Genomic DNA, 25,980 nt, shown 5'->3' with positions numbered 1-25,980 from the left:
ACTTGCAGTCTAAAAGATGCAGCTTTCTGTTTCAAGATTTCACCTGACTCCTAAATATCAGCACTAGTTTATAGCAGATGGATGCTTTAGATACAAGTTTTAAGGATATCTTAACCCTTCAATTATCCATACTGAACAAGCTAAGCTTCATGCATTTAAATATGCATCTTATAATTTGGGGCTTACAAATAAATGCCCCAAACCCCAACTGTTCATTGTAAGTATTATTACAACTGCGATATGCTCTGGGCAAGCTTAATTTTCTTACTGTAGCTAAGGGAAGCTCCTGTATCCTCACAATTTAGCAAATATTCTTTCTGTAGTTCATGATCTCCAAGGTTGTCTTTCAGTGGCAGGAAGGTAAAATCCTCTCACAAGAAGTTCTAAGAAATGCATCTTCTAAAAGGCATCAGTATGAAATACCAGCCTCCAAAACACTTCCTCATTTACCTCAAAGGCAGAAGCTGTATGTCACATGAATGTGTGGTACTTATCCCATTCTAGGATTTCTTCCTCAAGCTTACAGCTACTGCTTGTGCTTTAATATAACTTGCAATAGGATGTCTTGATTTAAAGGTTTCACGTGAGAACAAGCTGTAAGTCAATCCACTTTTCCCACTAGCAAACACTGTGTTAGTACTCCATTAGTTACTCCAGCATCCAGTCACCAAATCCTTCTGTGCTTTTGTCAGGTTTTCATTTTCTTTTTCCTTCCTCATCCTAGAGCATTACAGGCACCAAAGCTCTAGCATGACTAATACCACCCAAGTAACAATACCTCACTTGACTTTTTAAAGTTTATACATTCGGAGATCCTGGCCATTTTTCAGTTTCACAGGTTGAGCCACTACTTTTAGTCTTTGAAGTGCATTTATTAAGGTGACAAAGCTAATTTCACAAATTTTCTTTTGGGTTAAATCACTCCGTCCAAATACTGTTAGACATACTGCATACAGCTGATTCTGTTTTCCAGTCACATTATTACTACAAACAAACTCAAACACCTTTGGCATGTGAGAGACCTTTCATGCAGAGATCTATCACCAAACAACTAAAGCCTTCATATCTGCAGGGAACAAAGCATAGCAACAAAAGGGGAAAAAAACATCACAAAAAGGAGTGCAGACACAGGTGGTTGTATTTATACCTTTTACTTTCATTCCCAGTTTTTGCACGCTCCCTCTGGTCCTGCTAAATTCCATCTCTGGCTGGGAGAAGCCAACCCTGCTGTCGGCACTCTGCCAGCCAAACAAAGAAAAGTCAACAGGCTGTCAGTTTCCCTTCAATCCTAAAGTAAGCCTTGGGAAAATGAAAATATTCTCAACCTGCCTGGAACCAAGCTGGGGTATTCCCCACTCGGCTGCTTCGCTACTGTTTCCTCTAACACATGTGAACCTGACAGGTTCGTTTTCCCTTTCTGGTTTCTTAAAAGCTCTTTTTGACTTAACTTTACCCAAGATCAGCTGTCAAACACGTATGCATCACATCCATATGAACATCAATATTTCTTCCTCCAAACCATCTCAGTACTATATTAGAGGCTCAATTTAATTTCTGTTCACCCACTATACCACTGGGTTTTGGATGGGAAGAAATCACAGCTTTTTATTAAGTATACGAGTAGGCTGTCTGCTAAAAAAAAAAAAAAAAAGCTGCAGATGAATGCACAATGATGGCATAGCTACTGTATGTGTTAAAAGTTTCTGTGGAAATGGAGACATTTACAACTTTGAATTATTTACAAATTTCCAGTTTTAAGAAAATAACTCCTCACCCCACACACTCAAGCAAACAGCCTCAGCTACCCATCTGCACCTGGAGTCCCTTTGATATATGCAGAGGAACAATAAACACTAACATAAATAAGCTCAGCAGTTTGGTTCCCTGAAGCTACACTATTTGCCAGTTAAATCCAAATTAAAATTAGTGAAAACTGAGACACTGTGACAATTTAGCACTTGCATGTTTCCCATAAAACATGCAAAGCCACAAACATCAAAAAAGGATATCTATGCCATTTTCAGTCTTGTTCAATCTTTCAGAAATAATAACCTCCCCCATTACTGAAATCCTGTTTTTCAAATAAGTGATCTACTGCTACCACTGAGAAAGGCAGCATTTCAGCACTATGACAGCTCATACTGTGGCATTATCCGACACTGCTCTTCAGAGAGATTCAGATAAAGCAGTCAGGAACTGCAGCAATAGTGAACACTGAGAAGCAGGGCGAGTACCCATCCCCCCCCCCCCCCCCCCCCCCCCCCCACACACACACACAGGGCCAGCAGTAATATTGATACAGGGCATTATGAGCAGCATCGCTATAGCTGAAGAGTACCCATCCACCGCCCAACCAACAGCGCCTGGTACTGCTACAAGGCGGGCATGACTGCAGGACAGCTTCTTCCAGTCTCACATCATTCTTTCACTAGCTTCAAGTGATTAAGAAACCAGAGCAAAACTAAAATAAGTCCTTTAACAGAACATGAAAAGTAAAGTTAGATGCATCATCATACAATACACTGAATGCATCAGTGACATACTCGGGTTTTCTTCCGCCACAGCACTAGCTACGTTTAATGTTTCCTTCTCTCTTACTTGGATAACCTGAATGTGCAACATGACATATCTTCACGCTGAGCCCCGAACACCCTACAATGTGCATTTCACTAAAGCCAGCATATGGGAAATTTTTGCTCCTGAGGCTTTTAAATCACAGCATTCAAAGTAGACTTAGTGGAGCAAGTCAAGTGAGAATTAAGGGAGAAACCACGCAGAATATATCTCATCTTTTACATTCACATCCAGAATGGTAAGTACCTCAATAACAGCTATATGGCTTGGAAAAACCTGTACTTGTCTAGCACAGGATAAGCACGAGATACTGTTGAAAACTTCATAGAAGAGTTCCACAAAACAGCTGATATAACATCTTGGTGCCATCAAAGGGATGGCTTCACTCCCTTTTTTCTTCTCTTCTCACCCTTCCCCCATATTCTCTTCCAGTACTCCAACACAGACTTTATATAGTCTCCAGAGCCTGTCTGTACAGCGTGTCGAATTCATCAGGCTGAGTAATAATAACCTGACAGAAAGCAGAGTCTTCTGGGGGGTTAGCAAGCTCAATCATCTTACTGAAAAGTCAGATGATACTTAGAACCAGCACAAAGCAAGGGGTGAGACATGCCAGAACAGGGGAAGGGCCAGAACTGTCCTTTTCAACAGCAATAAAAGGTCAAAATATCTGTTACATCCCTTAAACACACTTTCAGCTTATTCACAGCACTCCTGCGGGGTTAGTTTTCAACATGCAAATCCCTGCATAGTTTGAGCACAGAAAGGTATGCTGAAACCTTTTTACTGGATCCACACCTGCACTGTGACATTTTCTCTGTTCAGGAGTTCACTCTTTTGTGAATGACAAGTATGAATATATAGGCACAATAGAAGAGTATTCCTATCCACTCTGTATTCATTGCTTCAGTGGGAGTATAACCTTCATTTTCTTGTGAAAGGCCTAAAGCAAGAGCAAAGCCCTTTACAGAAATGGCTGATAAAACATACTTATTTTTTGTACACCTATACATTAATGCTGATGTTAAGAACCACCAAATTTCCAAACCTGTGACATTCAGCTGCCAGAGATACATCCGGATGCAAGTCTCAAGACATGCATTTTTCCAGACGGGCTTTAAAATCTACAATTTCTGATTTAAACTCACATTCAAGTTTGAATATATACTTTTACATTATAACTGAAACCGGAAAAGTGTTTTAAAATTGCTGTTGTATTCAGAACAAAGACTCACATTACCAAATCATGACAGAGACAGAAGAATGATCAGGGAACACCAGCAATTCACTTAACACCAAGAGTCCTTATGCTATGCAGACATCTCTTCTGTTACAAAGAAAAGAAAAAAAAACCACAAAAGAAATACCAAAAAAACCAGCAAGTGGGGAAAAACAGTGTGTCATACACACACACACAAAAAAGATAAAAAATCCTGCCAAGACCAAACATGGGTAAGAGAAAGAAAACTTCTTCAGAAAAAAAAAACGCAAGAAAACCCAGCCACACAAAACACCAAAGGACTCTTGATGAAACTGAAGGCTGAGGGGTTTTGGTGTTTTTTTTTTTTTTAACAATTGCTCTTGCTTGGCTCAAAGATCCACCCATGCAACAACCACCTCCCCCTCCAAACCAAGAGGGGATACAATACAGAGCAAATGGACATCTGACTAACAGTTGCAAGAGGAAGTTTTTCCAACCCATTGTTTTGTTCCAAAAGAGAACATTCCACAACCTACGCAGTCCGATCCCAAAGGGCCTAGGAAGAATCACTAGACAGTTCACATTCCTCCACAAAAAGTTTAAGTAGGTTTAGATGATCTTATTTCCACAAGTAGCAGACTTGTGCCAAATATTAATAATACAGTGCCTTAATTACCACTTACAAATGCTCATAATTATTTACAGCTCCTGAACAGTATGGGGGACGACTTGGATATCACCCAAAAAATCCACAGCAATTAAATTTATTAAAGAATGGAAAAACTTTCTAGTTTCACTGAGTGAAAGAAGACAGGCAATGAGTCTTGAAAAGAATCATGAAGTAAGCTAGTGACAGCACCAAGGTCTAAAAAATTATCAGATGTCACAGGGACTTCAACCAAGCTTTGTTCGGTAGGTTAAAAACAACCCAGCTCTTTGCACATGAGGCAGTAGGCTATGGAAACTCTCTGCCAAAAAATAGGAAGGCTAGAAGTTCATGTGGTTTCCAAAGAGAGGTAAGACTAGGTCTTTGTTGCAGTGTGCAATGGTAACTCTTACCTTCTTTCAGAATTAGCAAAAGAACATTATCTCAATTTGTAAGTATTCAAGGAAAACGTCTACTTACAAGTATGACATACATAGAATACCCATAGATAAAGTGTGAAGTATAGAACATGCTCCAAAACCCTTTCTAGGTTACCTCTGGTTTACGTCAACTAACTTGCCATATGTTATCACCATAATATCACTTAACATCAGGTGGAAGATTTGAATTCAGTCAGTACACATTACACTGAGTTTAGCATGGCAAATGTAAAAGCTTTGCTCATCAGAAAAAAATAGTCTAACATAGAAAACAAGATGTACATGTTTGGTATCAGCTTTCATGAGTGGAATTTCAAACCCAGTTTAAACAACTAAATTCCTATGCAGCACCTAGAAACAGCAGCACTGAGTGGGGAACCATGTAACAGCAGGCACAAACCACCCAGAACACTCAGAACGGCAGTTCCATGCTTCACCTTGCTAAGCACTTCAGTTAATACACCCTGTTCTCTCACCTAAAGTCTTACCTACAGTAAGAAATTACATTTCAAATTGTCTAGAGCTCACAGTTCTCTTGAAGAGGTCAAAGGAGCCAGCAAAGGAGGGAAACTGTTACTGATAACACACGGGAAATCCCAACCAGACAAAAATGCTTACAACAGAGAGAATCCTGTATTTCAGGGGATCACACACTAATCATTAGATATAAATACTTCTGCCTTTTTTCAGAGTCCTGTTTTTCTGCAATGCTCCCTTTGAATCGATCTAGATTCTCATGCACTGTTTTGCCCTAACTAAGAAATACATACCCTTTTTGTATGAGCTTTCGCCTCAGTCATTCAACTAGTGCTCAACTGGTTTTTAGGGATATCTGCTAAAGCCCCTTCAGCTGTCTTCAACAGTTCTGTCTCCTCTTCCATATGTGTTGAATTTATTCTTTGTCCCTAGAGATACAAGCTTAAGTTTACAGTCAATAAATTCTGAAGTAACTGACTAAACAGACAATATTGACCTTAACTGACAAATATAAGTATATTTTAATTATCTTCATGTTAAATCTTTTCCTAGTATGAGTATCAGCTTCTCAGGTTTCTCTCCCCCTTTTGCCTCCATGGAGTATCAGTACTTGAAATTTTGTTACTATACAAAGGGTTGGTATTAAAACTTTGTATTACCTCAAAAATAGAGCAGCATTGCATTTTGCTCCCTTTAGTCATCAAGATGACTAACCAAAAGCGAGCTTTTCTTACTAGGATTGCTGAACAAAACTCTTAGGTATTACATTTTACCTATGCCTTACAGAACAACAATATGAGAAACCCCAGTAATGTGTTTAACCTTTTAAGTTTTGTTTTGAAGAAAGGTTGAAAGAGCCTGTATAGATACTCCCTTCCTTTCTACGACAAGCTTTTCTGGCCCTGCTTCTCCTTCACAGACAGTTAAAGCTGTACGCCCTTCAGCTTCCTTCTACTCAAGTACATAGCAGCATAGAGCTAAGTTCCTAAGTTTTATCTTAATACAAATATCAGATTCATTCCCATTTGTTCCCTCGTACAATCATATATTCTGATCTCCTCTGTAAGAGGAGGCAACCCCATCTACTATTTTTTGCAACAAACTGATATGCTGTAAATCACGCCAAAGTTTGTTTTAGAAAGATAGCCTGGATGAACTGGGATGTTGCAAGAATCTATTACCTTCCTCCTATCTTTTCTGTTCCAAAGCTTAGTTCCACTTACTCAAAACTCCCAACTTTCCTAGTCTGAATTTGAGTAAGTCACCTATCAGCTACTAAACCTCATTTAATCTTCTACCAGGTAACCTCATCGGTCATTAATTGAAAGATGAATCCAGTGAATTGCTTTTTCCTCCCTTACTAAGTTTAGTTGCATTCCTTTGATCCCACATGGTGGGGTTATGTTTGCAAACACAGTTCATTCCTTGAACTATTTTCAGTTGTCTACTAACACTTCATGAAATCCAGGAAAGTATTAAAGTTATGACATAATCAACATCATATATAGATCAAACCGCCTTTGGATCCAGCTTGATATCCTTGTTTACCAAGCCAAAAATTCATTTGCCCACCTCTCTAACACTGCACTGGGAACACCCAGTCAATAAAGTACTCCCACCCTCAGTCACTTCAAACCCTCATCTCCTATGATATACAGATATATGACTGTTTGTCAGCTAGCTAGAAATGGCATGTATATTTCTTAAGCAAGATCTTATACAGCAACATAGACTGTTGGAGCGAGAACTAAACAGACCAACCTGCACCACTTGGTGGTCTCATCGGTAAGAGTCTCTTCCATCATCGTACAATTGATACGGATCCCTACTAGTGTAACATCAGGGACAAAGCCAAGTGGAAATTGCCAGAAACAATGCTACTGACTAATCCTTGCTTAGATCACAAACAGTAACTGTATGCATCAGTTAGCTACTTCATTTAATATACAGCTACGTCTTGGGGAGATTCATGTGACAGAATTCTTACACTTTTTTATTACATGAGAAGTTGCAAATCTAAACACTGAACTGTTTGTAACTGAAGTGTGACTGCAAGAGTTGTTAACCTCCAAGCTTCACCTTTCAACTGTGTACTCCCGTGCAGCACTGGCACTTCAGTTACCCCACTGTGAACTGTCACAAGATCCAAAACGGATTAAAACTAATCCTGCCAAAACATAATTTTTAAAAAAGCTCCAAGTCTGAGTAGATCTCAGTAAGGTGATTCAGGGAGTCAAACAAGTACCAATATTGTACAAAGGAGGGGGAGAGATGATGAACTCAACAGTAAGTGTACATGTAACTTAGCTAGCAAACACATACCTGAACATGAGAACACACAGGTTAACTTCTATAGAGATATTATAGAAAGAATAAGCCTACAAAGCTTCCAGTGTAAGAAAAGTATCCAAGAAACAGTCTGAGAAGGGGTATTTATTTTGTCTGCAAGCTGCCACTTGGTATAAATTTACTCCTTTTATAGAAGGCTCTTTTATCAACACCTGAGTTAAAGCAGTCTCCAATACACAGGAGCACAATTAGGAAAAAAAGTCTTCATGAATGCTCTTCAACATCCAGGTAAGTTAGGTTTAAGAAACATCATTCTGTATTAGAATGGCACATGAATGCCATCAAAATACAATTGCACTGATATGACTCATGTTTACAGACTGAAAAGCAGTAATGTGAAAACTATGAAGATGAGCAGCAAAGACCACCACAGGAAGCCAGCAGGACTTAACTGATCACCCCTTTTAAGAGTGGAAGACAATGATTAGCTCACATGTGGAAATTATCTGGATGAGTATATTTTTGGAAGGATGTGTGGAAAATACAGAACTACACCATAAAGAAAGGCTGAAGAGAAACTTACATGCTGTTGCCAAACAAAGACTCAGCCAAATTACATCACAGGGAGGTGTCAAAGGGGATACGCTGTGTTGTATTTAGAAGTGGAAAACTATGGTACTTCACTACAACATGCAGTTAGGCTTGCTAGAAAGGGCAATTAAAGTTAACTGTTAGCCCTAGTTAAAGTTATCCCTAATGTTTCTTCTTTAAGTAAAAACCTGCTAGTCCACCAAGATTCTTCCAGGTGTTCAAAGGCCAGGAAAATTCCTTTTCCTGCTCCCTGAAAGCCTCTGAAATCCACTCACCAGCTGCTCGAACAGACAAACCTGAGAACCTGCACCAATACTATTCTCTGACCTGGTTGCCAACACAGCACCATTCCCAAACACTGCCATCGCCACAAACACACACACACACACAAAAGCAAAGCACTCACAGAACTCAGGCAAAAGGATAACAAAAAGCCAACACAGGCAACTGTAAGGGGAAGAAAAATCTTTTTTTGGGTGTGTGTGTAAATAAAGTCTGAGAGCAGTTACCACTTTTTCCGAAGTCACCAAAAAAAAATTCAGCAGAAAAATGAGTTTCATTGACAAATAAAAGAAACCAGTATTTTTCCAGGTCTGTCAAGGGACACCATCATTCCAATATGTTTAGGGCTACAGGGAGCTTGCAAGCCACAGAAATATCCTAAAACTAGAGGACAAGTCAGATGACCTACAAAATATTTGTTCTAAAAAATAAGTATGCATCTGAAAGCTGTGCCAAAGTAAGTAGATTACACAATTTTTGCAGCACACCATGAATGAATCCATGGAACTTTTACTACTTGCCTAAGCAAATCCTGTTCTAAAAACACATTAATTTTGCCTCTAATGAAAAGTTTTGCCTCAAAAGTCTTGTAAAGTTGAATAATTATCAGTTCACCTAGACACAAAAGATGATTAATATGCTACAACACTATCTAGATCTCTAAAGATATACCAGTAGGCACTTTTCCCTTTTCTTTTGTTACACTGAGGATTTTTTTTCCTGCTTCTTTCCAAGATGTGCAACTATTTGGCCCTTACTAGTGTTTGTACGGTCTATGAAAAAAGGTAGTCATTAATTCATTTTAAGTAGAAGGCATGGGTTCTTCTGTTGTCTGCTGACTTAAACCATTTCTTACTTTCTGTTTATATTCCAAAGTAAGTTCAAAAGTTTCAGTAACCCTTTTTAAAAGTGTGTATCACAGCCATACAGAAAACAGATTTTCACTTCACTGAACACAAGGACAATTCTCCTTAACGGCTATTTGATAAGAACATCATGAACAAACTAAGGTGCCAATATTTCACTAAAGGGAAGCCCCAGTAGGTTTGAGAGTGCTTTGCTTCCAGAAAACAGAATATGTAAACAAACTGACAGCAAGATGAGATCCACGCCAAGTTAGAGAATCATTCTTAAACAGCAACCCAAGATTATTATTTTTCTAAACAGACAGATCCTCTCTGAGAACAGAGCAGAGGTGTGCACAATTAGTGTACTAAGTCTAACCCATGTAGTGTCTTAGTGGAAACAAAAACGTTCTTCCTTCCAGTCTTCTTCATATATTCCACGTCCCTCAGATTTCCTGGCAAGCCTAACTGGAGATGCTGCCGAGTCTCTCCCATTTTTACATAAATTATCAGCTTGACAACAACCTGGATGCATAAGTTTTCAGCTGGCAGAGTCAGGTGATCGTGGTAAATAAGCTACTGAGAGATTTGCTTTTCTGAAACACTTCTGTATCTGTTCATCTGGAAACCCAGAAGCACATGGGCCAGTAAGGGAAAAGGTAAAGAAGTCAGGGGTCTAGCTGAGTTACTCTCTCTTGTTATGATTTTTTTTTTTAATGGCACAATAAATAGCAAAGAGTTCCGTTGTACAGCTCCACAGATGAAAACAAAAAGTTGCTTATTTTTCTTGCTTCTGGGTATTAGTATCAAAACCAGATTTTTTAAATCAAATTTTTATGTAGACTTATGAAAAAAATGATCCAACACAACTTAATCAAAAAATATCCTCCTGTAAAAATCCTCTTCTACATCAAGGTTGCAGTGTAACATATTTCAAACAGCACTCTTCATGAGTACTGCCTCTCCAACTCTTCAGGGCTACTCATTTCAGGAGTTGTGTCATTGCCTAACCTACAAAAGCAGAAACACTTATGAAGCCACAAGTTGTATGGTATCAGTGAACTGAGCGATCTCAAATCAATCTCTGGTTGAAAAAAAATTATCCTTGAGCTGCAGCAGATTCCCCAGTGCAGTACGTTTGCCCAAACACACGTGCCACCCTGGAGCAGTGGGATAGGATACACAAATAGAAATGGTTTGCCAGGAAGGAGTTGGAGCGTTGATGGATTGCCCATAGCAATCCAGTTCAGATGATCACCAAAACTACTGTCCAAATTCATCCCGCTTTCAATGAATGTCGCAAAGGATTCACGTTACTACAGGACAACTGCTGGGCACCAAAACCAGAGGATTCTTTTTGGTCATGGGTTTTTGCTTTTTGCCCTGCCCAAGTACCTGAGCACAGCTTTGGTAATACTGCCCTGAGGCACGGCATTTACCACACAGGTCCCTGAAAGTCTGCAAAAATTCAACCGTCAGACTGGAATTCTTGGGAGGAAGACAAAGGACACAGCCACAAACTCACCCAGTGGCAACAGCCATATACAATTGTTAAAATTTGCTCCAAGCTGGTTAGACTATAATCTCTTCTGGGATCAGGAATGTAGAAACATCAGTGTCTATAACAGCCAACTGCTGTAACGTTCTCTCTTCCACCCCTCTCCCCCCATTACCTTATTCTTGATGATGACAAAAGCATTAGAGAAAGACAAATAAAGAGTTACTCCAGCTAAGAAAAAGCAGGCATTTGCTATGGAAGAGTCTCATGGTCAGATCAGATGAATGAAGTAACCCCTGTCCTAGTTTAACAAATAATGCAAGTACAGTAATTGAGATCTCTTTATTGCTAGCTGGGATATCTTTAACAGACTGAACTAGATTTTTAAATGCTCTAATAGTGAAATATCCATCTTTCTTCAGACTGTTCCTCAGCCAGACAAGCTGACCAAGATGTACATGTCTCTGATGTGGAAAAAAAAAATAAAATATATATATATATATATAAAAGCCCTAGAATTTCTAACAGAGGTGAAACAGAAAATTCCAGCATAAATGCAAACTACCATAAACTCATTGATCTGATTTCTCTCTTCCTATTGGAAACAGGAATATCTAGTTGCTGGCCTTGTATTTCTAAAACACAAATAACTTCCAGAACTTCTAGAACTTGCACCCCAATGGCATAGCAAGCACTTAACACTTTGAACAGATTATTCATCAACTATCAGAGCACTTCAAGCAACTCCAATGTTTCTATGTGTCAAGTCCCTCTAAGAAATCACTTAACTGACAGGTTTCTAAAATAAACTGTAATATTTAAAGGCTAGTTTGATCATTGCAGCAAAATATTTTTTTCAAAATAGAGAAACAGGAGAAACCCTTAGAAAAACCCAAAACACCCACAACACTATTTGTAATAAAAAATTTCCAAGCTAATGCACAACTTCTAGCATACATACTTCACACGATTTTTCACTAAAAATGGCACTGTGAGAATGAAGGGCTGTAACATACATAATTTAAAATTTCCTGATTTCACAAAAGATCGCTAAAATACTATGTAAAACATGTTACTCTAAATAAAAGTTCTGTAAATTTTGACAGCATCCAGCATCATAAAACTTTACCTAGATTTTAAAAATTAAGGTGATGAAGATTTTCAAAACTCACAAAACCATAATAAACTGGATATAGATTAAAACTACAGTATAACGTTACTCTAGAACAGTAAGTTTGCACGATGATCTGATAGAACCTCAGAACATTAAGAAAAAAAAAACCTAGATAACAGAGCCTTCTAAGGTCAAACTCAAGTTTAAATTTCTGGATTTATGAGTTTGGGCCATATCTCAAGTTGCTGACTTTTTTCATTAACACACTGAATTTGTATCATCTGTAACAAACCAATTTGCAAACTCAAATTCAAAAATTACATGATACGACTTGGCAACAAAACATACTGGGAAAGGGAGCAGAGGAATAAATAGGCATCCTGTTTCTCAGTCAACAGTTCTAGAACTGCAAACCGGAAAACCCAACATGGTCAAGACAAGGTCAGAAAACACATTCTAACATAAACCTCAAAGCCTAACAGCTGATTTTTTTGCAACATATTCTAGACCACAGGATTTCTCTCCGAAAAATGACTAGGCCATTCAAGTCTATAGGCAAAACAAATACTATTTTAAAAGGTTACACTAAAACTAACATGCCAGTGGCCAAACTGCATCATAAAGTCCAAATCTCAGGGGGATTTAAAATACAATTATCAGAGGTCCTTGAGCAAAAGGTAAAAATAAAAGCACAACTCAAACAAAAGCCATTTTGCTGTCAGTCTCAACACAAGCACAATGGATACATGCAACATAAAAAGTAATAAAGCTTTTCCCCTTTAATATATAATTTCATTTCAAATTGGGACAGAAGTCCTAAACTTCCCAACGCTCTAAGAAAAATCCATAGATAACAGAGAAATCCATTCATAACAAGAAAAAAACCCAACCAAACTAATTCAAGGAAACTACAAAACTAAGACCTATAAAAGATGGAAAAAACATTTTTCAAAAAAATTTAGAATGAAAGTTACTGGTTTTATTTTCTTCTGTTTTTTCTAGGAAAATAACTTTTCCTTCTCACTTCACTCCATTAATATTCTGCAGCACACCATTATTTGGCAATTCCTACCAAAGTCTTTCTGATCTTGTCCTTTTTTGTTAAGACAGACTAGAAAACACAAAGCTACCTTAAGGAAGCTTGTGAGATAGAAAGAACCTCAGATCAAGAACAACACTCATTTCTGAGTTCTCCGATAGTCTTATTTCATTCTCCCTCCAAAACCTGTATCAATCCCAAATGGCTAAGACTAACTTCAGAGTTTTCCAAGCAGTCTTGGAAAGTCAGTCAAGACCACATCCAATCTTTAGAACACACGGATTCCATTAACTTATTTTTAGCTGACACAATAAGGAATCAAGGCAAACTGCTGCAGCTGAAAAGCACATACGACTTACTGTATAATGCCTTCCTATGAAAGTGATTTGAGGGACATGACGCCAATACACTCTTGCTTGAGAACTGCCAGACATGTTCAAACTGCCTTCCAGCGTTACAGCAACCGCACGTTGGAAGATGTATTTCCATCACAGCCGCACCAAGTAAGGACTGATAAGGATTTAGCAGTATGTTTGGTGCTTCCTTTACACAAGGTGCCACTAAACTGCCTGTACCTGTGGGAAATAGGGCCTGCTAACATTTGCAAGCAAAATACCGTCAAAACAAACATGAAAACTACAGCCCTCTTCCTTAACTGCTCATATGTATATGAATGAGCTTCTGTAAAATTAGAGACCATCAACACCTTAGACTACTAGAAAAGCGGCTTGTTATTTCACCATTCTAAAAGCCTGCCAACGATATTTCTTGCTCTATAAGTAGCCTACTGGCACCATTCCTTACAGAAGACCAACCTACTAAACTACAGCATGGCTTCAGCTCAGGGTCACAAGTTGTTCTAACACCAGCAGCTGATCTAGAAGTGTGTCTGACATCAGAGACATTGAATAACAGCTTCTCAAATGGCAGGAGACTGAAAAGGTTACAAATTCTGTATGCGTTGGCTAAGAATTATCTTTTTGCAGCTGCAAAGGAGAAAAGATGACCTGAACATAGAGAAGAAAGATGAATCCTCGCAGGCAAGGAAGGGGCAGGGAACACACACAATCCTGCACTGTACAAATGATGAAGACATTATGAGCCAGCTCTTGAATTGAGTTAAACTATACATGCACTACAGGAATTTTAGCAACAGTTAAAATAGATTTGAAGTAATATCAAATGCAACAAACTATCTATATTCTTTGGGACAAAGATTGAAATGTCAGACTGTTTTTTTAATTAATGAATATTCCAGAATAACAAAGCCTGAAGATGCTGTTTTGATCAGTGTTCTGCTGCAGAATGGATTAAAAAAGAAATTACATTTCTCAACATCTGGTGAAAGATCAGGTTTCCAAGGAGATGAAGTCTGGGCCTTGGATAAGTAGCCTTGCTGCATTTTTCCAACGAACTGAGGTAAAAAAGGCAGGTGGAATACGCACTTCATGCCAGCAAGCTATTCAATTTAATACCCACCTCATTCAATGTAAAGTTCAATTAAGTATACACCACAGGTTATCTGACAGTATTCAAACTGATTAAATACAGATACAAACAATTTGACAATTACAGCTGGGATCTCGTCCTCCCACAAAAAAAAAAAAAAACAACAAACCCCAAACCCAACAAAACTTAAATAGGCTTTCTATATAACTCAATATACTAACTCTGATAAAATGAAGATACTTCTCTTTTTAAGAGCATCAATTTGTGTTATGTTCCAGCGTCTTGAGTTTCACCCATGTAACACCACAGGAGCAGGCAAAAGTCACCAGTCTGCGCTTTATCTAAACCTGGAACATGTTTACTACTACAATGCAGAACTACCACATACATACATATATATATGCACATACATAATACACAGACACACATCAGGCAGAGCATACTTCTGCTTTAGTTTAGTCTGCTATCTAAAAATCTATCTATAGCATCTCTTAAAAAGACTGAAAGACCAGATCAAAAGCTCTTTCGATGCTTTTGAAAATACCATAAAACACCTTATTTGCATCTTCAAGCACCTCCAAAAGATAAAGTCCTAATTTCTATCGGCTGGTCAAGCAGAGCTTTCAACAGCTAAGCACAAAAGTTGATGCTGCGTTCCAGTCAGTATCATCTCAGCAACTACATTTATCAAAATCTACTGGTTTAGTCTGATATTTTCCAAGTATGATGACAGCCAAAACCAAAGGTTTCAAACAATATTTAATGTATTAAATAGAGAAACCTTAAGTATGAAGGTTTAGTATCAAGAAATATTAAGCATTCTGTAAACTTACTGGGAACAATGAAGCTATGTAAGCCTAAAAATATATATTTATTTTGGGCTTCTTTTTGCAGTCATTTGCATATTATATGCCTTTACACATCTTTTATTGAGAGCAACTAACTTCAGAGAACTTCCTAATACCTGGGGATACAGGTAGCTGCATTTTACTGCTTTTCTGCCCTCTTTCAGAAACAGAACTATGTACAAAACTGATGTGATAACGGTTAAAAATGAAAAGCATACAAGTTACAGTACTAAAAAAAAGGAAGTCGCTAAAGGATGCACCAAATTTGCTGTTTAACTTACCAACAATGTATTCCTTCATGTCTTCCTGTACCTCCTGTCGAAGTCTAACCATACACACAACTGACTCCGAGCTAAAACCAGCTTAAAATACTGAATTTTAGCATGAAAACAGCACTTCTGCAGTCATCTAAACAAATTAACCTACACGTCTCTTGGTATTCCCAGCATGCTTGATATCAATTCACTTTGAAAAACAGTCTTACCCATCTGCAGTACACAGGCTGCAGCTATCACACCGCATCTCAGCTTTGTCATCGTAGTCTTGCATAGCATTAAGGAACTCTGTGTGACTTTAAGCTTTGCCAAATAAATCCAACTAACGTTCACTTGTTCCTATTCTTGGTTTCCCCAAAAGAATCTTTGAGACCAGGCATTTGAAGAAAAAAAAAAAAAAAAAGTAAGTCTCCAGTAAACCCCTACAAACATCACCTCCTAATACATCCTTAGCAATAGTCCCCAAAGACAGCAAGCTTCTTCATAGCAGGTGGTGACAGTGGTGTGGTAGCAGGCTCTAACTTCAGCTCTGGCTTTGTGGAATCCCACTTACAGCCAAGGTAGTTTACCAACACCCCTGTGTCTGCCCAAAGGGCCTCCTAGGGAAGAACAAAACAGCTATCCTGAGGTTCTTTGCAGTACTTTCTTGTCTAGGCAGTCTCCCAGCGTACTTCCCTTACAGCCCTTGAGCCTATATAGTGCCGCACACAACTGTCATGCAGACAGGCAGTGGAAAAGCAGTGTGGAACACAGGATAAAACAGCACATTAACCTATAACCACCATACTTTACGGGGTTATTTACATATTTCATTGCTACAAGCAGGCACAAAAAAAAGCCATGAATGGTCGTAAGAAATAGAAACTCACAAAACTTCAGAAGTAGTTAAGACTCTCCCTTAATAGGCAACTGCTGTTTATTCAGATGAGAGGGCTAGTTTCTGACACACTGAATAGCTATTTAAATTTGCATATTCCTAGAGCATACAAAACATACATTCTTTCCAGGGCAGCGATTAACCTCAGCCTTCTGCAAGACCATGCACAGAGGCAGTCTGCCAGCATTAATAGTTAATTAAAACAACCAACCTTTCTTCTTTCCCCTACAAACTTAACTGCAGCCTGTGTACTACCAGTTGCTCCCATTTAAAAAGTCTTTTTGATAGAAGACAGACTAAACAGACAGGGCATGTATTTTAATATTAACCTACTAAAAAAAAAGAGAAAATGTAGTTTCATTTTTAATGTTCCGGGCCCAGCATTTTGAAAACAATTCTACTTAGAGACTGAATGAATTCTGAAAAGAGATTAGATTGAAATTAGATTCTAAATCGGAAATTGCTTAAAAAGATGATCAATTTCTGTGATTGACCCTTTATCCCTCAGACACTAAGAAAATTAAAACCCTTGCAAGCATATTTGCTTCAAAAGCAAGGAAAAACACCGACTTGCTTCTTCACCGTTATTTTCAAGTACTAAAAATCTTTCCAAAACTGTTATAATTGAGGCACCGGAGCAACAGAAACCTCAGCAATTAGAAAGGCAAAGCGATTCCCCTGCCTGACCCGGCGCAAAGCCCTGGTCCGGGGCAGCCACCGCAACACTCCCAGTGCCCTGCACTCACGTTGAGGAAAACCGCTCGTTCCCCCTTTGACAGCAGGGACGCACCTACCAGAAGGAGCCCGAGCAGCGCCAGGACGCGCGGGTGGCCGCGAAGCCTCAGGGGGCCACCGAGCCACAGGGCGAGGACCTCCCGCGCCCCACACGGCGGGACCGGCCACCGTGCAGCAAGGCCAGGACCCACAGCCAGCCCCGACCGCCACCCCGGTGCGGGGCCTGGCCGCGGGCTAGCTCCATGGCAAGGCAGGGCACGGCACCCGACGTACCGAGAGCCGCGGGGCGGGTTGCGGGGCAGAGGCGCAGGGAGCCCCGCCTGTTGCAGGGGAAGGGGCGCCAGCGGCTCTGCCCAACGAGTTGCCCCAGCCTCCGTGGCCCTGAGGGGGGGACTCCAACCCAGCAGGAGCCCGGCGCTGCCTCTGCCGAGCCCCCGGCCCGCCGGGTCTGCCCTTCTCCCCCCGCTCCGCTCCGCCGGGGCCGCCCGCCAGCGGTGCCCCCGGCCCCCGCTCTGCCGTCGGGCTCCGGGCGAGCGGCCGCGAGCCCCGGGCCGTCCGCAAACGGCCCCGCTGGCGTCCGCCCCGTCACCTCCGGGTCCCGCCACACCGCCCGGGCGGCCCCCGCCCCGCTCCCGGGGACACCGCGCAGCGCCGCCGCCGGGGGACCCACCGACCCCCCCGCCGGCCCGGCCCCCTCCCACCCGGCGAGCCGCAGCCCCCAGCCCCTCCCGGGGCAGGTAGCTCCCAACGGCCTGCCGGAGCCGGCGGCTCCGCCGAGGTGGCGGCGCGGGGCGGCCGCGCACCGGCCTCCCGCCACGCTGCAGGGGGGACGCGGTCTCCTCAGGCGGGGGCGCGGGCCGGCCCCGCCGCCGCCGCCCTCCCGGCGCTCGCCCCCCGCCCGTCAGCGGCTCACCGCCAGCTCCGTGAGCCCCTTCACCGCGCCGCGCCCCGGGGAAGGAGGAGACGGGGGGGGGGGGGGTGGTCGCCGTCCCTCGGCAACGCACTGCACGCCCGGAGCGGCGCCCGGCGCAGGCAGCCCCCGTCCCTGACCTACTTTCCGCCTGGCTTGCCACCCAACGGCGCACCACTAACCTACTTTCCAGCCAATGGCACCCTCCTCCGGCCCCAGACCGGACGCGCCCACCCGCCAACGAGCGAGCGGCTCCCCGGCAGCCTTGCCCAATGGCCGACTAGCAAGCAGGCAACGCCCGCCCTCCTGAACGGCAGCTAATCCCCGGGCGCCCCTGGAGTGGGAGCCAATCAGAAAGGCGGCTGGTAGTTTTGATCCCGCCCCCAGCCGAGGGCGGAGTTGGTGGGCGGAGGGAGGGGCGCGTGCGCGGTGATGGGTTGGGGGGGGAGGGGGGTGGCCGGTAGAGCTGGGGGGGAACCGGATGTGGCGGGCGCGGTGGCCGTGTGGTCGCGGGTTCCCTCAGCTGGGCGAGTGCTGTGGGCAGCCGCCTCTCGCTCCCTTCCCCGCCCCTGGGGCTTGCCCGTGGTTCTGCGTCAGTCGTGTGACGTTGGCCTGGCCGTGACGTTACCTCTGGAAGTGTTAAGGTCACACGGCGGCCGCGCCGCCGCTGCCTCTGGCGGGAGGTGCCGCCTCTGCCTAGGCCTCGCCTCCCTCAGTGGCAGCGGCGCGGGGGCCAGTTCGCTCCCTGGGGGCCAGAGGGAGCCAGGCGTTGCTGGCCGCCGGGCAGGAGGCACTGCTGCCCGGCTTTGGCCTGTTGGCGCGGGCTCTCCGCCCCTGTGCTTCCCTGGCGCGGAGTCACCGCCGTCGCCTTGTGAGGGCACGTGCCTTTTAGCCCGCCGCTGCCTCAGCTGTGTCCATAGGCCGCGGCATCACTGGTGTTGGCAACCTGCCTTGGTAGGCCCCGACCTGTGCCTGCCTCACGTCTGCATATGCAGACCCGTATGCAGTGTCGTGCCCGTAAATCGATGTTGCACCGCAAGCTTTGTGAGTCCTCGCACAATAGCCTCACAGCACCCATCAGGTATTTCAGAAGCGTGTTTATAACGCTGCGATTAGTTTTGTTACCATAAAAGCTCCATCGTCTCCCAGTGCGATCATATAATGGGGATGATTGGACACAGCAGTAATTTTACCCAGCATGTGAAAAAGGCTAGTGATGGAACATAGTAAAGCCATCTACTGTACCATGTTACAGTCTAAATTTAGATAATCCACACAGCAGTGTGGAATGTGAAGGGGATGTGTTGCAAGAACATAATCACAGCATAGCTGCTTTCAGATGCAAGCATTTGCTAAATGTGATAGTATTATTGCTACATCAGATTATCATTGCCACATTATAATTGCCTTAACATTTCCTGTCCTGTTTTGCCACAGCACAAATGTTTGGTTTACATTCACTAGTATAACATCACTGGAGAAGCTTGGGTTGCAGCATTATCACATTGCGGTGTGATTGTGGTTATTCCAGTCCACTATTGCAGAGCATGAAGTCATCCTATGACAGCAGCAGAATTTGGTTTCTACCTAATTAAATTGGGGCTACAAAAGCAACAAGTGGCCCCTGCTGGATGCAAACTTCCTGTTCACATCAGGATATTCCTACTCGAGGAAAAACCCTCCAGCAGCACAGGTTAAATGAAATACCATACATTAGCAAGATGGAAATGTATACCATAAAGGAAAAAGAGAAAATGCCTCTTTTTTTCCCCCGCAGCAACTGTTTTAGTGGTGTTGCTTTGATTTGTTTTAAGTGCACAGAAGTTATGGAGGTGGAGAAGTCTCCTTGACTACTTCTTTCTCACAAGTCTTTGTAGTTTTCATCATTATTTCTACCCACCTGTAGAAATAATGTTCCTTATGGACTCAATCGCATACAGTCTGTTTTAATGAGCCCAGTGGCTGTTGTAGGGAATGATGCCAAGAGTAATGATCTTTAGCTATTTCTGTAGGAAAGCAGCTTAACAGGCCATATGTCATATTTCCCAGTAAATGATTATTTTGAGTTGTTTTTATGCTGTAGTTTCTATTCATGAGATATTAAAGAAAGTAACAGCATCTGGTTAGTCAAACTCCAGTTTTCAGCGTATGATGACATGTATCAATACTGTTCGGCACCTTTCTGTACAATAGATTTTCTCTTTAAGTTCAGTGCAGGGAATTTCTTTCTGTAGGTTAATAAGCATGTTATGGGTGATTATGATGCTTTAAAATTTTAAGGGTGCAAAGTTTATCAATGAGGAGCTAAGAAATGACAGTTTGAAGTTTAACAAGACCTGAGTTCAGCTACTGTTGTCAGAAGAGTGTTTGCATCACCATTCTACCATGCATTTCTAAACACAAAAAGCAAATAGAAGAGGTTAGGCTTGAGCAGCGATAGAATACTTTCTCCATGAAGAATATTACCTGAAGAAGCACTTGAAACTGAGATCATGGCACAAAATGTGGAAGCTACTAGAAAGACCAGCTCAGTTGTGTGCTCTGCTCAGGGCGCTGTGCACAGGTGTGTCTGATACAACAAAAGCATTTCCTCATCCAGTCAAATCTCACTTGATTAATTTCAGATCTTATGCTTCTTTAAAAGCAGGTAGTAAATTAGGTCTTAAGGAGAAATTGAGCTGCCTCCTTAACTATGTTAATGTGTTAATAGTTACACCATATTTAAACATCAGAATTCAGACTCATTACTGGCTTAAAATTATGATTTAAAAGCAGAAAGAGAGTATGCTATGTGCTGATTGTACTGAAAAATGTGTCTTATTAATAGAATTTTGGAACAACTAGCCTATATGTACTGAAAAATGTGTCTTATTAATAGAATTTTGGAACAACTAGCCTATATTCCAACCAAATGATTTTCTTTACTGTATTCACTTTTAAGCGTTACAGTAACCACTTTCCTGGTCTTAGGATTTTGACTTTGTGTCAAGAAGAGTAGATACGATCGTCATTAAATGCAGTCTAAGACATAATAAGGCTATGTGTCAGTGGTGTTTAGAATCTGCAATATTTCATTAATTTTTTTAATCAAGTTATCTAATTACATGCACAAAAAGGAACTAGTTTCTCAAACGATAACCCAAAAACTGATACGTTTTTTTGTTTGGTTTTTTTGGGCAGGGGTTGCCTTCAAAGAGTCCCTGATATATCTCTGGAACAACAACAGATGTTCAGAAGTAACCAGCCAAATTAGTCCTTTGATGTTTTAGTTGTGTTTTCTCTGAAATGTTGTTCATGACCCTGACTACAGATATGGAGGGACACATTCTCTGCGTCTTTGAAGCACAAGTTTTTGTAATAGAGTTTGGAGATAATATTTTCTGTGTTTATTTTTTAATGTCTTCCCAAATATGCCCAAGATGTGTTAGATATTTTAGCACCTAACTCCGAATCCAGCTGCTTTACAGCATTTTAAACAGCTGCTTTTTATTTATAGGGTTTCAGACATGCAGTATTAACTTGCCAGTCTTATCCTTTTATCCAATCTCTTTCTCCATTTGACACTTGACAAACAAGCTATGATCTTACCTGCAGCAGGAGAAGTTATGGCTCATAGAAAATTAGCAAGACTTAACAACTTGAATACCTGGATTTCTTGTTCTGTCTATACTTCAAAAAAACAGACATACTGAGCCGTATTTCTCACCCTGTTACACAAAGCTCGTGCCATGCTTCAACCCAGTTACAGAAGAAACTGGAAACTATGGCTTGGACTGTTTGCAGAGTGATGCAAAAAAACTCATAGTGGTGGTCTATTTACCATGGTCTGTCATGGCTCATGTGGCTGGCTCAAACCTCTTCAAAACAAAAGTTTTGTCTTAATGAGCTATTGCTTACTCATTCTTTTCATGGTTCTTTAAATTCTTGAGTTATTACAACACCTAAGCCAGGTGAATCTTGGGTTTTCTGCTTTTGTTCATGTAAACACTTGTTACTTTAAAGAGTGTACCTCCTAACACAGTATTTCCAAATCTGAGCATTAAAAATTCTAAATATAAGGCAATACATGTTGACTTTTTCATGTGCCTGCTTTCTTCTGAGCTTTTTAAAATCCATCCTTCACTTTCCCAACCCTGGTTGTAATTTCAAGGGCTAGATGGTTGTTTCAGACAAAAGGAGAAGATTCTTAAACAATCCATGATTTCAGCCTTGGGGTCTGGGTCTCTAAGAACACCGATTAATATTCTGAGACTCAATAGGAACTCACAAGAGTTGGCAATCCAATATCTGGCAGCATAACAAGAACAGGAAGAAGAATGTAATGAGGAAAATGAGGCTAAAGCCAGGGAGTTAAGAAATTCTAAGTACTTCTCTGCAATATTTTTTCAATCTTTAAGGAAGGCTCAGGAAAAAGAATTTCTACCTTTATCTGGATTCAAACTCAATGGAGGTCAAAGCACTTTCAGAGTTTTTACTTCATTAAAAAATACATGGAATTTAATTAGTTTTTTAGAGATTGGAAGTCTGAATTTGAAGTAGACATGGTAAATATTAAATATGTTAATAAAATTTTGGTGAATAAAATAGTTCAAAAGTCTCAAAGGCTGCAGCCTTTGCAAATAACATTTTTTCCATTAGGGACTTGTCTTCCTACATTGTTGGTTTATTTTTTCATTTTCTAAAATTTTATTAGAATGTTTACTGAAGTTATATTTACCATTTTTGTTGAGAAAAAAAATATCTGTATCCATTTCTGGAGTAATTTTGATTCAACACCATATTACTTTTTTTTTTTTTTTTACGCATCATTTATAAACCTGAAGTTAGGTGGTGTGAGATTCTTGCCTCCCCACAAAAAAAAAATAAATTACAAATTCTAGAAGCCATTTGGTTAAAAAAGATTTAGAACAAAGACACTCTTGCAATTTCTGGCTGCATTTCTTCAAGATTTGTTGAGGACACTAAGATTCACAATAGAGTTTTACTGCCTTTTTTTGGTAGGAGGTGTTACAATTTTCTATGGTCCATTGGTAACTGCATCTTTGAATAGCATTAATCTGTTTCTTACTAGCAAGGAAAGATATAGCCTTTATAGCTCTTTTTTTTTTTTCTTTTTTTCCTTTTTTTTCTTTTTTGTATCTGTCTTGCATTCTTATAAGAGTAGTGGCAGCTTCACTTGAAAAGTGGTATGAGAAAGATAATCTTTCTCTTAGAATACTGAAAAAAAGGTCTGTTAGGCATTAGTTGATGCATTTCAGGAAAGTAACAACACTCCACTATGGTAGGGTAAAGCTTAATTTATTATTGGAATAAAGCTTTGTTTAAGAATTGCAAAATCCATCAAATCTGTAAGCTAAATTTTACTGAGTAGCCAGAACAAGGCAGTACTTACGCAGCTTTGACTTGAAATGATGCTAAGTATCAGTGAGAAAAAAAGCAACAAGAGGGCTTTTCCATTTGATAAGGAAATGAACAGAGAAAGCTTTTCAGCGTGTTCTGGATTTGCTTGTTTTAAGGGGTAAATAAGAGGCAGAATCAGTTGAACAGAAAGGGATAGCTGGAACTCCAAATATTATTTAAATATTTGAAGAGTAACTTTTTTTTTAACAATTAATAGCCACAGACTGTATTAATTAAATAAGTATATTATCCCCCCTTTTACAGATTGGAAGAACAGGCCTGGAGATTAAATGAGTTGGCCAGGGCTACACCCAGACAGGAAGTCAGACACAAAGCCACAATTAAAACTGGAGTACCTCCTGGCAGCCTTCTAAAAAATTTGGTAAGCCACTCAGCACCTCTGGTTATTTTTTCGTATCAGTTACACAAAACATTTTAGTTGTTTTCCAAATGCAAGGAAAACATGATGCTTAGGACATACTCTGAAAAGAAGCTATGAGATATTTAAACATTAGGGGCTTGATTCTATTTTCAGTTAGTGCAGATAACTAATAAAAGCTTAACAGTCCATGGTTTTATTAGAGGATAGTACAATTTGGATCCATTCCTTTAGGATTCCCAGATTGCCAGGCTATAATATGACAATGGGACTGTGATTTTATTTTTTAGCATTTCATCTTGTAAATATACTAGACCTTATTCTGAAGTTTTTACTTAATTCTTACACAGTTAAAATTCTGCGTTGATTTCCTACTGATTCCATCAGGCATTTGGAGTAAGGCCTGCAAGGTTAAGCACACGGCATAGGTTGTACTTCGCCTTAACATCACGTGTTTCTGTATTCTTGACAGTGGTTTAGGGTAACATGCTTTCAAAGAAGTGGTTGGCTGTCTACAGCAACCATCTTCTCAAGAGAAAGAGCAATGCATCTTTATGTTCAGCATGAGCTATGATTTCTCCATTGTCTACAGACAATTACTGAAGTAGTCTATTAATATTGCTTTGATATATATTAACATTAGGCAAACAACATTTTTGTTGCCAGAGAAAATGCATGCCAATTTAAAAACATAGGAAAAGCAGACTATTTCTGAGGCTTATGGGCATATCAACCAGTAGGTGTGCCTGGTGTGTTGTAAATGGGAAAGGCGGGAGGACTCCGTCTTGTTATTAGTACATGCAGAAAGACAGGAAGTACTTAGGGAAGGTTTCCCTCTTGTTCTGAGTTCCAGGAAAGTTATTCAGCCAAACACATGAATCACAAAGCAGACTAGAAGGGAGTTTCTCTGTGGCATGAAATAACAACTGCATTTTAAAGCCTGAAAAGTCAAACAATTTGGTGCTTTTGTTCTGCTGCAGATTTTTAATGGAAAATAACAACCCCAGGAATATTTGGCAATGGAAAGTCTTAGTGCATGAAATCTGAAGTTTATATAAGAGATACCATCTTACTCATCATCTGCTCTATTTTAAGCCCTGCTCAGCATGAAGACTTTCATTTTGTGATCTATTTGGACAGCAGCTGGTACATTAGAGTTTTACATTAGCTGACATCTTTACAATCTTAAGGATACTTAACATAATCCTGTAAAATCTATTCTCATAGTTCTGCTCAGTCACTCATATTCCATCTTAGTGTGTTGTCTTTTCCCATGTACATTTTCTGTCCATTTCATGTTAAAAATAATGTCAGTGTATCAACTGTATTAAAGTTAGTCCACTGTAATGTTTTGCTGAGATGTGATCAAAATATATATATATACAGCATATGCCATAAAATGGATGTGCCATTTCAGTGACTGAAAAAGGCAACAAAAAGGAATCCATAGTAACATATGTTGGGGATAAATTCCAGCGACTAGCACAAATAACAGAAAAGACAGTATGTGTTAATTAATTATATACAAAGACAAACTACATACATGACTTACATTCACTCGGAGATGTTTACATTGCAGAAGTATAAAATGGATGCCAAGTTACAACCTACTTCCAAAATCTAGCAATTATCAAGTAGTTTGCCTATTGTCATGAAGTCCTAGGACTTTATATATCTGTTCATGCAGAGGGAAGTCTTTTCTATCTTTGTGGATTTTAAATCCCAGTCAGCTCTAAATAAATGACAAAATAGTCACAACAGAAGCTAAAGACACCTGTTCATGAAGATGCTTGGGAAAAAGACTGATGAGAAGAAAGGATGAAATATGGGCACTGTTGAGGCTGGCGTTGGACCATTGTACACAATTTGAAATGGAGCTACCTGTCCAGCCACCTTGCAATGCTTTTCTTTATCTTCCCACATCTTCACAGACCATATTTGGGCCCCACCAGCCCTGAGCTCTGATGTAGTCACTTGCCTTGCATGCTCAGGAGTATGTGAGGAGTGGGAACTGAAGCTGGGAGTACCAGAATGTCACACTGATGAGTTCAGGTGCTGTAAGGGTAATTTGACTCTTTTCTCAGCAGTAAAACTTGTCTAAGAAAGGTAGA

At 40.6% G+C, this 25,980-nt stretch overlaps 1 protein-coding gene and 1 long non-coding RNA gene across 4 annotated transcripts in view; one reads left to right on the top strand and one right to left on the bottom strand.

Moving 5' to 3' along the window:
• Positions 1 to 18,295, bottom strand: part of ARNTL (aryl hydrocarbon receptor nuclear translocator like) — a 53,131-nt gene extending 34,836 nt beyond the window's left edge. The window contains exon 1 of one of the 3 annotated variants that reach the window (XM_040607864.1): positions 18,273 to 18,295. The gene's annotated coding sequence lies outside the window, so the exon portion shown is untranslated. The other 2 variants (XM_040607866.1, XM_040607863.1) reach the window with 2 other exon arrangements.
• A 292-nt stretch (positions 18,296 to 18,587) lies between these two features.
• LOC121095273 overlaps positions 18,588 to 25,980 on the top strand; it is a 71,648-nt gene continuing 64,255 nt past the window's right edge. Inside the window, exons 1-2 of the long non-coding RNA XR_005830044.1 lie at positions 18,588 to 19,171; positions 23,755 to 23,872. This is a non-coding gene — a long non-coding RNA (uncharacterized LOC121095273). The remainder of the gene's footprint in view (positions 19,172 to 23,754; positions 23,873 to 25,980) is intronic.

This window comes from Falco naumanni, chromosome 10 (genome assembly GCF_017639655.2).
Source record: "Falco naumanni isolate bFalNau1 chromosome 10, bFalNau1.pat, whole genome shotgun sequence".
In the NCBI taxonomy this organism is placed as follows: domain Eukaryota; kingdom Metazoa; phylum Chordata; class Aves; order Falconiformes; family Falconidae; genus Falco; species Falco naumanni.
This window is presented reverse-complemented; position numbering and strand designations above follow the sequence as displayed.